Source organism: Capsicum annuum, chromosome 1 (assembly GCF_002878395.1).
Source record: "Capsicum annuum cultivar UCD-10X-F1 chromosome 1, UCD10Xv1.1, whole genome shotgun sequence".
Taxonomy (NCBI): Eukaryota; Viridiplantae; Streptophyta; class Magnoliopsida; order Solanales; family Solanaceae; genus Capsicum; species Capsicum annuum.
In genome coordinates, this window is record NC_061111.1 from 156,787,955 (window position 1) to 156,798,226 (window position 10,272).

At 30.2% G+C, this 10,272-nt stretch overlaps 1 long non-coding RNA gene across 1 annotated transcript; it reads left to right on the forward strand.

Moving 5' to 3' along the window:
• The first annotated feature begins 745 nt into the window (after positions 1-745).
• Positions 746-7,176, forward strand: LOC124888084. Its single transcript, XR_007046019.1, has 2 exons — positions 746-969; positions 6,728-7,176. It is a non-coding gene; the product is annotated as an uncharacterized LOC124888084 (long non-coding RNA).
• Positions 7,177-10,272: the final 3,096 nt, after the last annotated feature.

Sequence of the window (10,272 nt, forward strand, 5' to 3'; positions counted from 1 at the left end):
CCCAAATTTAATTTTTTTAATCCAATTTCTAATCCCAATTTGATCCATCTCCTCAATTTTAATCTCAGTGATTCATCATATTTGATCAACGGTCAATATTAAATCAACTTTTACTATTTTTTCTTGAAATTGGACTGTTTCAGACTATTTTTCTTAAACCGAGGGTCTATTGGAAACAACCTATCTACTTTAGTGGTAAGGTTTATGTACATTGTGCCCTCCACAGACCCCAATTTGTGGGACTAAATTGGGTTAGTTTAGTTTTATATTATTATTTTTTACATTATAGAATATTTTACATGATTTTGCTAATATTTATTAAATCATTTCCGCAATTATACATGCCCATAATTTACAAACATTGTCTATTATTATTATTATTATTATTATTACATTTATGCCCAACTTATTTCAAATTTATTATCAGTAATTTTTATATAATATTTTCTATGTGACATACGTAATTTATTTGTAAGACTAACAATTTTCAAAAATTATTATTTTGAATTTATTATTATATTTAAATAGCAGTCTAAGTTCATTCAATTATCGTTTCAATTTTATTTAAATTCTAGCTAACCTTATATCTAATTGATGTAAATTTTAACCTATTTTTAAACTCAATTCGGTTTATTTTTTAAACTAATTTTCAATTTTCTTTTCAATTTTAATCATAGCCATCGATCTCATGAGATTGACGGCTGAGATTAAATCTTATTTTTTATATAAAAAACACCAAAATACCAAAACCCTAAACTCACTCAAAAAACTTTCATCCGCATCTCCTCTCTTGCTCTCTCTAAACTCCGGCCACCTTCACAGCCGCTGAAATTTCCAAGCTATCCGCATCACCATCGACGACAACCAAGTTGTCCGCACCAACGCCGCCGACAACCACAACAACCGCCAATAACCAACCAGTCGTCCGCACCACCGGTATCGCCGACAACAGACGCCCTCCTCCATAAGGTAAATCTCCTGATTAAATTTGTTCTTGGAATACATTAAATTTTTACATACTACCCTTGAATTACACTAAACCTTCACATTAACAGTTTGATTTCGTTGTTAGAAAGTAATTATTTGTGTATTATCAATTAGCTGATTAATTAGGTAAAGTTACTTTCTACAAAAATAGCAATAAATTTAGTGTAGTTTCATAATAGAGACTCGATAAGAATACCTATGTGCAATAATAAACTTAGTGTAACTTTATAAATATTACAAATGGAGTCAGTGATAAGACTACCTCTGTTGAAATAATGAAACTGGTTTTGATAGATCATCAGCTCGAAAGAAGGCAAGGTAACTCTTTATAACGGAAAAAATATTACTAATTGTGACAATTTTACAGAGTCAATGAAAAGTGAAAACTTATTTACATGTTTAAATTTGAAAGGGAAAAGTAAGACCAAAATTTAATTTAAATAAGAAAACATGTAAATATGAAAAGAAAATATGAAATAGATTCTGAAAATTGTCTTTTTCTTTGAAGTTTCAAAGTTGTTGACATTGTTGTTGCAGTTGGGAAATTAAAGATCCCCAGAAGAAAGAATAAAACCTCAACGTAATTATGGATTACACTGATGCATACTCCATGTTTTAAGGATTACACTGATGTATACTCGATGTTTTAATTCAAATTTCTATCCATAAATCGTGAAATATGTTCAAATTATCGAGACTCAAAGCAAAATATCAAATTCATGAAAGTCCACTCATTTGTAACTATTGTCAAATTGTCAGAAGTTATGTTCACAATCGAGGGTTATGGTGGGATGAATATGAATTTTTTTAATCCTTAAGTGGAGGTCCCGAATAAGTTATTAGGATCAAGCGCTTATTATTATTGTTAGGTTTAGTCACTTGAAATGTGAATTAGAGAGTTGAAAATGGTAGTGTATGTGTTTTGAAATTGGTTAAGTATAGTGACTTGAAATGTCAATTAGCTATTTGAAAATGGTTTGAGTGTAGTGACTTGAAATGTGAATAAGTTATTTGAAAATTATTAAGTGTAGTGACTTGAAAATAATTAAGTGTAGTTACTTGAAATTGCAAACTTGTGACTTGAAAACGGTCAAGTGTAGTTACTTGAAATTGTGAACTTGTGACTTGAAAATGGTTAAGTGTAATCACTTGAAATGTGTGCTAATAACTTAAAAATAATAAAGTATAGTTACTTGAAAATGATTAAGTATAGTTACTTAAAAATAATTAGGTATAGTGACTTGAAAAGTGAATTAGTTAATTGAAAATAGTTAAGTGTAATGATTTGAAATGTGTACTAGTGACTTGAAAATGTTATTAGTTATTTGAAAATTGTTAAGTGCAGTGACTTGAAGTGTGTAGTAGTGACTTGAAAATGGTTAAGTGCAGTTACTTGCAATGTGAATTTTGAAAATTGGTAAGTGTAGTCATTTGAAATTGTGAACTTGTGACTTGAAAATGATTAAGTGTAGTTACTTGAAATGTATACTTGTGACTTTAAAATGGTTAGGTGTAGTGACTTGAAATGTGTACTTGTGATTAGAGAATGGTTAAGTGTAGTCACTTGAAATGTGAACTAAATTACTTGAAATTATGAACTTGTGACTTGAAGATAATTAAATGTAGTATCTTGAAATGTATACTAGTGATTTTAAAATGATTAAGTGTAGTGACTTGAAATGTATGCTAGTAACTTGAAAATAGTTAAGCGTTGTTACTTGAAAATAGTTAAGCATAGTGACTTGAAATGTGTACTAATGACTTAAAAATGGTTAAGTGTAGTTACTTGAAATATGAATTAGTTACTTGAAAGTGGTTAAGTATAGTGACTTAAAATGAATGATTAAGTGTAGTGACTTGAAAATGACTAAGTATAGTTATTTAAAATGTGAAGTCGTTACTTGAAAATGGTTAAGTATAATTATTTGAAATGTGAAGTAGTTACTTGAAAATGGTTAAGTATAGTGGCTTGAAATGTGAATTAATTATTTAAAAATAGTTAAGTGTAGTGATTTGAAATGTGTACTAGTGACTTGAAAATGGTTGAGTGTAGTGACTTGAAATGTGAATTAGTTACTTGAAAATGATCTGTAGTGACTTGAAATGTGTACTAGTGACTTGAAAATGGTTAAGTTTAGTTACTTGAAAATGATTAAGTATAGTGACTTGAAATGTCAATTAGCTATTTGAAATGGTTTGAGTGCAGTGACTTGATGTCACGACCCAAAAATAAGGGTCATGATGGCACTTGTCGTGGCGTATCTTGACAAGTAAGTCTATCACCCAAACTGATACAACAAGAAGAAAAGACAGAATATTCCATTGTAAAGCTTCTAGAATGAAGCCGAACCATATAAGTAATCATAACAATACGGAAGAACTTATTTAAAATACCAATCATGCCCAAAACCAGGTGTCAATAGTGTAAGAACTACTAATACAATCCAAGAGTCAAATGCATCAAAAAAATAACCACAAAGAAATAATAACTGTCTCCGAATACTAATAAAGACATAACAACTATAGAAAGATAGAGGTGAACTTCGGACACATGAATGTCCAACCGCTACCTTGGAAGCTCCAACAATCACCTGAGTCAATCAAGATGAGGCGCACTCGAGCTAAGACCTGCACCAAGAGGGCGCAGTAGGCATGAGTACGGTCCACTTGTACTCAATAGGTATCATAGGCCGACCAAGCAAAGTAGTAAATAAAGCATACAAAATATACACTAAGGACACGTCACCTGCAATTAGAAGATGTCCTACAACAGTAGCCCACACCGCTTGCACTAACAGTTTTAATATATCTCATATTTATTACAACAACACACCAAGGTATAGAACACAAGTATACATTATGTCATATATAAATAGAATAAGAGAGAACATGTAGATATAAGATCATCAAATACAAGTAAAGGAAGGTAAAAGAAAATACATAGATGACAATTCAATAAGACGATACAACACAACATAAACACAATAGAGTAAGTGCAATGTATATGATGATGATAATGATGATGTACAAGATCGTCGCACAACCTCCGGGATCGTCGCACAATCCCCGTATACACCTACGGAGCTAAAGCTTCCCTACGTAGGACCCATGGGGGGTTCGTCAACCTGTATACAATCCACATATCTCATATCTCCTTTCTGGCATATCCCTCGGAAAGGGTTTTATAAGGTGTTACAATATTTTTTTAAAAAAGGTGTTGCCAGTGTTTCTCAGATGTTCCATGGTGGTACCAATGTTTCATGAATAAGTATGATATGAAGATGTAATGCTCACAACCAATCAAAATGAGTATTTCCACAACCAATCACATGATATATTTCCACAACCAACCATAATGAAATATTCCCACAACCACATGAGCCAATATTCATTCATTATTTTCATATCATCCATGAATTTTCACGTCTCATTTGCCAATAAGTATGAATATAATCACAATACACCAATGGTACCACATTAAACAACACAATATAATTATTCACGTGTATTCAAGGCTATCAATATCATATAGGACCCCACACGGTCAAACATATCACATAATATCTCAATTTCGATAATTACATCACACAAAGGCCCCCACATGGGCACAACACATAGATAGCCATTTTCATGATTAGTTCCCACCCTTAACATGGATTTTGTACCATCATTTACTACCCATCTCAGTCTGAAGAGAAGCCATAACCTACCTCGAAAATCGAAACCGATCCGCTACACTTGAACCCGCGACCTTACTTTTCATGAACAATTTCAAACTCTACTAAAAACATCAAATATGAAATCTATGTGTCAAAACAAAACCGACGACACTTATATTGACTACTTTTGGTTCGGGGTCAAAACGGACCCCCAAAATGAGTTTCCGATAAAGAAGGGCAAAATCAAAACTTTACTTCAAAAACATGTTCCCCATATTTTTAGGAACCTACAGCTAAAAAAACAAGTTAAATTGATTCAAAAATGAAGTTCAAATCGAAGAAAAATCATTTTTGAATTTTACCGGATAAAATCCTTTAAATCCAGGTTAAAAATCAAGAATCAGAGTTGTTTTGAAGGTTAAATTGATGAAAAACTAGTAATTATAAGATAAAAATATTTTTCAAGCGAAACAAGTGAAATTTGGGTTTAAAATCATGCTCTAAGATTTTTGAGGTTTTAAGAAATTTATCAAGAAATAACTAAGGAAAATGGTGAATTTTTACCTTAAATCTGTAATAAAACTAAGAAATAGATGTTAATCTATCTTCTCAAGCTCCCACAAGCTTCACCTTTAAGCTCCCAAACTATTTAGGTTTAACTCTCAAGAAGCAACATGAAAAATGAGCAAAATGGATCAAAAAGTGAAAAATCTGCAATAGCTGCTTTTTTTTTTTTAAAGTCCACTCCGGACTTCGACGGGGTGTTCGAGATTCGTTCGGAGTCTGATACATGCAAACAAACTATGCAGTCATACTAAATTCGATATTCTGGACTCGTTGGTGATATCAGATTTTTAAAAAAATATCATTTTCACAAAGTTGACCTCCGAATCCGAAATTATAATTTTTCAAATCGAGGGTCGAAATGATATTTAAAAGCCGTAAAATTATACTAAATATGCTAACACCCTAAAATTGACATTTTGGATCTGCTGGCAAAGTCAGATTTTTCATTCAAAGTCATTTCGATCAAATGTGGATCCCACATCCATATTTTCAATTTTTCAACTTTTCAATCAATAGGTCGAAATGAGCTCGGGTGCACCGGGATCCGAACCAAAGATCTACCTAGCCTAAAGTCGATATTCCGGAGCTGCTGGCGCAGTCCGTTTAGCCATCCATCGCACGGATCAAAATATATCCATATTGGTCCCAAATAAGGCTCTTGAAGCCATAAAAAATCACAATATTGCATAAATGATATCAAAATACATCAAAAATTATGTCAACCACTCCCACACTCCAAAAATACCATAATACAACTACGGAGAGGGGTAAAATAGTCAAATCATATAAAATTACAAATTTCACACATTTCGTTAAATTTTTACGTCGTTACACTTGAAATATGTACTAGTGACTTAAAATGTGAATAAGTTATTTAAAAATTATTTAGTGTAGTGACTTGAAAATAATTTAGTTACTTGAAATTGCAAACTTGTGACTTAAAAATGATTAAGTGTAGTTACTTGAAATTGTGAATTTGTGACTTGAAAATGGTTAAGTCTAGTCACTTGAAATGTGTACTAATAACTTGAAAATAATAAAGTATAGTTACAAAATAAATCTGTTTGGTTATATGAAAAGATCTCTGCTTTAAGAATTTTTCATTGAGTAAATCTTCTTGTATAATCCATTGCAGTGTACCTAACAATGTATAATCCATTGCAGTGTACCTTGTATAATCCATTTGACTGTTTGACTGAGTACGGAGTTTTAACAAATAAGAAATGATTTTTCTTCACACTAAGTGTTAAATACGTGGTACCACTTGAATCCTTCCTCTTGTTCTCTTATTCTTCTAATTTCATCCCCTGTTATCTTAATAGAACAAGTCATAACAATAGTCACAATAATTTAAAAAAATCAACTTTGGGTTTATGAAGCTTTATATGCTAATATATACATGTTTATATTTGTTGATTGTTATGATTTTATTTGATACTATAATGTCATATAATTTATGCGAATAATATATTTTTAGCACTTTTTATGGCCTGAATTAACATATTCTTACGCAGAATGAGTTTGAAAGAAAGAAACAAGAAATATTACTGCTCAAAGTGTATCAATTGTGGAAGGAGGATGAGAAAGGTATTGAACTTGTTGATAAAACATGTATACAAGAAATCATCTTCAAATGATGAACGCTCATCTCAAGAAGACAACAAGCTTATGAGGATGAAAGTGATGATGACTTTGACGACATGAATGAAAGTGATCCTAATCCTGATAACGTGGATGAAAGTGATTCTGACCCTGATGGTTGGTAGTTTTATTGAGGATTCAAGTTTGAAATATTTTATTTTGGACCATTGAAGACTCATATATTATTAATGTGGATGTTATGAATTATGTTTTTTTTTTGTTAGCTGTAATGGTTTATATTAGACTTGTATTAAATGGTGTTTTTGAGACTTATTGGAGGTTTTGAATACATTTTTGACTAATTGTGAAATATTTTTAGTAATTTACGTGTGAAATGTTACTTGGGAATTTCCATGGGGATGTACATGCTAAATATTCATGAAAATTTTCTTGAGAAAATTTGTTCTTGCGGATTTACTTGGGGCATTTCTTACGAATTTTCTTGCGAAATAGTTTGATGAATATCCGCAAGAAATTTTCTTTTGTTAATTAAGAATTTTCACCTCTAAACTTTCTTTGGATTTACTTGAGAACCTTCGTGGAGAATAATTTGTGAATTTTTTCGTAGAAATTCGTAGGTAAAATCCCTTTTTAATGAAATTTTACCAAATAATTCATATAAAATTTTAATAGTTAATCACAAATAAATCCGCAAATAATGTACCTGCGGATTTATTTCCGCAACTAAATTACCTAGGGATTTCATAAATTCGCAAGTAATAATTTCCTATGAAGGTATTTCTTTTGTATTCTAATTGGTAAGAAAATTAGCAGGTAATCAAATTACTTAGTGATTTTACCACATTATTCCTATAAAAATCTTCAAGTAATAAACACTTTTCTTGTAGTGATATAGTTGCGCCAGGTTATAGACTTGTTAGCATGTGACAGGGAGAAATCTTCTATGCTAATAAATTGATTAGTCTACTTAAATTAAGGTTGCAATAGCTCAATGCTTTTGCAGATTTTCTATACTAATTTCTGAACACGTGTAACTGCATCTCACATAGATTTTAATAGATTCATTAAAGTAATTTAAATTTTATAAATATAGATGTGTAATGAGTAATAAAATGCATATAATTACAAATAAATCTTTTAAAGTATGACAATAAACACTAAATAAAAATATATTTTAATATATAAATTAAAACCTAATTTTGAGCAATCAATCGAAAATTGTGGACTTTGGCTAGTAGTTAGCAAGCTTTCAATAAAGTCGCAAATGATTAATTTGAGCTCAAATACAAATACAAACTTACTACAATCAGAAATTTAAAAAAAAATAATTTAAAGAAATTTAATAGAGAGAAAATATATAAAATAAAAATAGAGAAAAAAATATATACAACGTACACATCCTTACAACTTTATTCGTAACAATATAGATGAAAAATGAAATAAAAAATCAGTACATAATTTATTGAGTTCTTTTTGACACCCTCTCTCATAATATTAATCAAAATTAAAGAGTTTTTTTTATCGTGTCAAACTAAAGTATGATTAAATAGTACAATAATGATATACGTGTTTCACTACTTAACTAACGAATGAAAAAGATAACCTTAATTAGGTACAGAAGTGGATCCACATGGATCCGTGAGGGTGTACGTGCACCCAATAACTTTTTTTATAAAATCGTATATATATGTATAGATATTGTGATAAAGTGGTACTACATTAAATTGTGCAATCATAATAACAAAGTTTATCTGGGTGCACTGGTTCAGAACGTGGAGAAAAGGTTTCTGGCCCGTGACGTTGTGACTTTGATTCCTAGCAAGGGTACCTTTTTAGTTTGTCTTTACAATTAATTCTCCAACCATTTAATTGTGTGCTTTTACCACCTCATCTGGTCCTATGCCCCCACCCTTACTTTCAATTAAATTTAATATATATTCTTATTTAATAAATGAAAAAAGGACATGGTGTAACCATTTTTTAAAAAAATAGCCCATGTTTGGACATATGGACATTATGTGTCTTGTGGGCAAAACATTTGCCACTTTATGGCCATTAGACATTTAGTCATTTTCAGCCTTTCCAACTTGGGCCATTTGGCCATTTACTAAAAATATTTTAATTTTTTTTCTACAAGTTTTTTAATTGAAAAATATACTGCTTTTTTTTTTTTAAATGATAATTAAATATAATTATATAAAAACAGTATAATTGTTATATAAAATATATATGTATATAAGATATATGTATAGAAATTGTATAATTCTATCAAATATGTATATGTATAATATATATATATATATATATATATATATATATATATTTAATATTATATAAAATGTGTATAAAAATATATAATTATTGTATAAAATGCGTAAAAAAGTTGTATAATTATTGTATAAATTGTGTATCAAAACTATATAATTTTTGTATAGAATATTTATTCTGTATAAAGGGTGTGTAGAAACTATATAGAACAAGCTAGAAAATTGAAATGGCTAGAAAATAAAATTTAAATATCATGGTCATTTTCGTGGAATCTGTGTACTTTTCCCTTAATAAATCCATGTCAATTCTCCAATCCCAAGCCCAAAACTCATTTAATAAACCAATGTCAATTCTCCAATCCTAAGTCCAAAACTACCAACAATATCAATATCCCCCAAATTCCTCAAATTTTCAATTTCCCCAGATTCTCTTCAAGCTAAGCAAAAATACATTAGCATATGTAGATATAGAAAACACTACAACAGTCATCATCACGACTGACAACAACGCAAAATTGATCATTCCGATAGACGACAACACAAGTTAGACTCTTTCTCTATCTCTATTACATATTATTTTTGTTTTGCTATAAAAAAAGGGTATAATTCTTCAATTGAAAATTTAATTGTGTGCCTTTACCACCTCATATGGCCCTATGCCCCGACCCTTACTTTAAATTAAATTTAATATATATTCTCATTTAATAAATTCATACAAATTCTCCAATCCTAAGCCCAAAACTCATTTAATAAATCAATGTCAATTCCCCAATCCCAAGCCCAAAACTACCAACAATATCCATTCCCCCCAAATTTCTAAAATTTTCAATTTTCCCAAATCCTCTTCAAGCTTAGCAAAAATACGTTAGAATATGCAGACATGGAAAACACTACTACAATCATTATCACGACTGGCGGCAACACAAAATTCATCATTCTGACAGACAGCAACACAAGTTTGACTCTTTCTCTATCTCCGTTACATATTATTTTTGTTTTGCTATAAAAAGAGGGGTGTAATTCTTCAATTGAAAATGTCATATTTAGTTAATTTTTCTTATGAAAGAAGAGGGTGTGATTCCTTCATTACATATCATATCGTTTTTATTATTTTATGAAAAGTGGGGTGTGATTTTCCTATTGAGAGTATTGCGTTTATTTTTTCTTTTTGTAATGGTGTGATTTCTCTA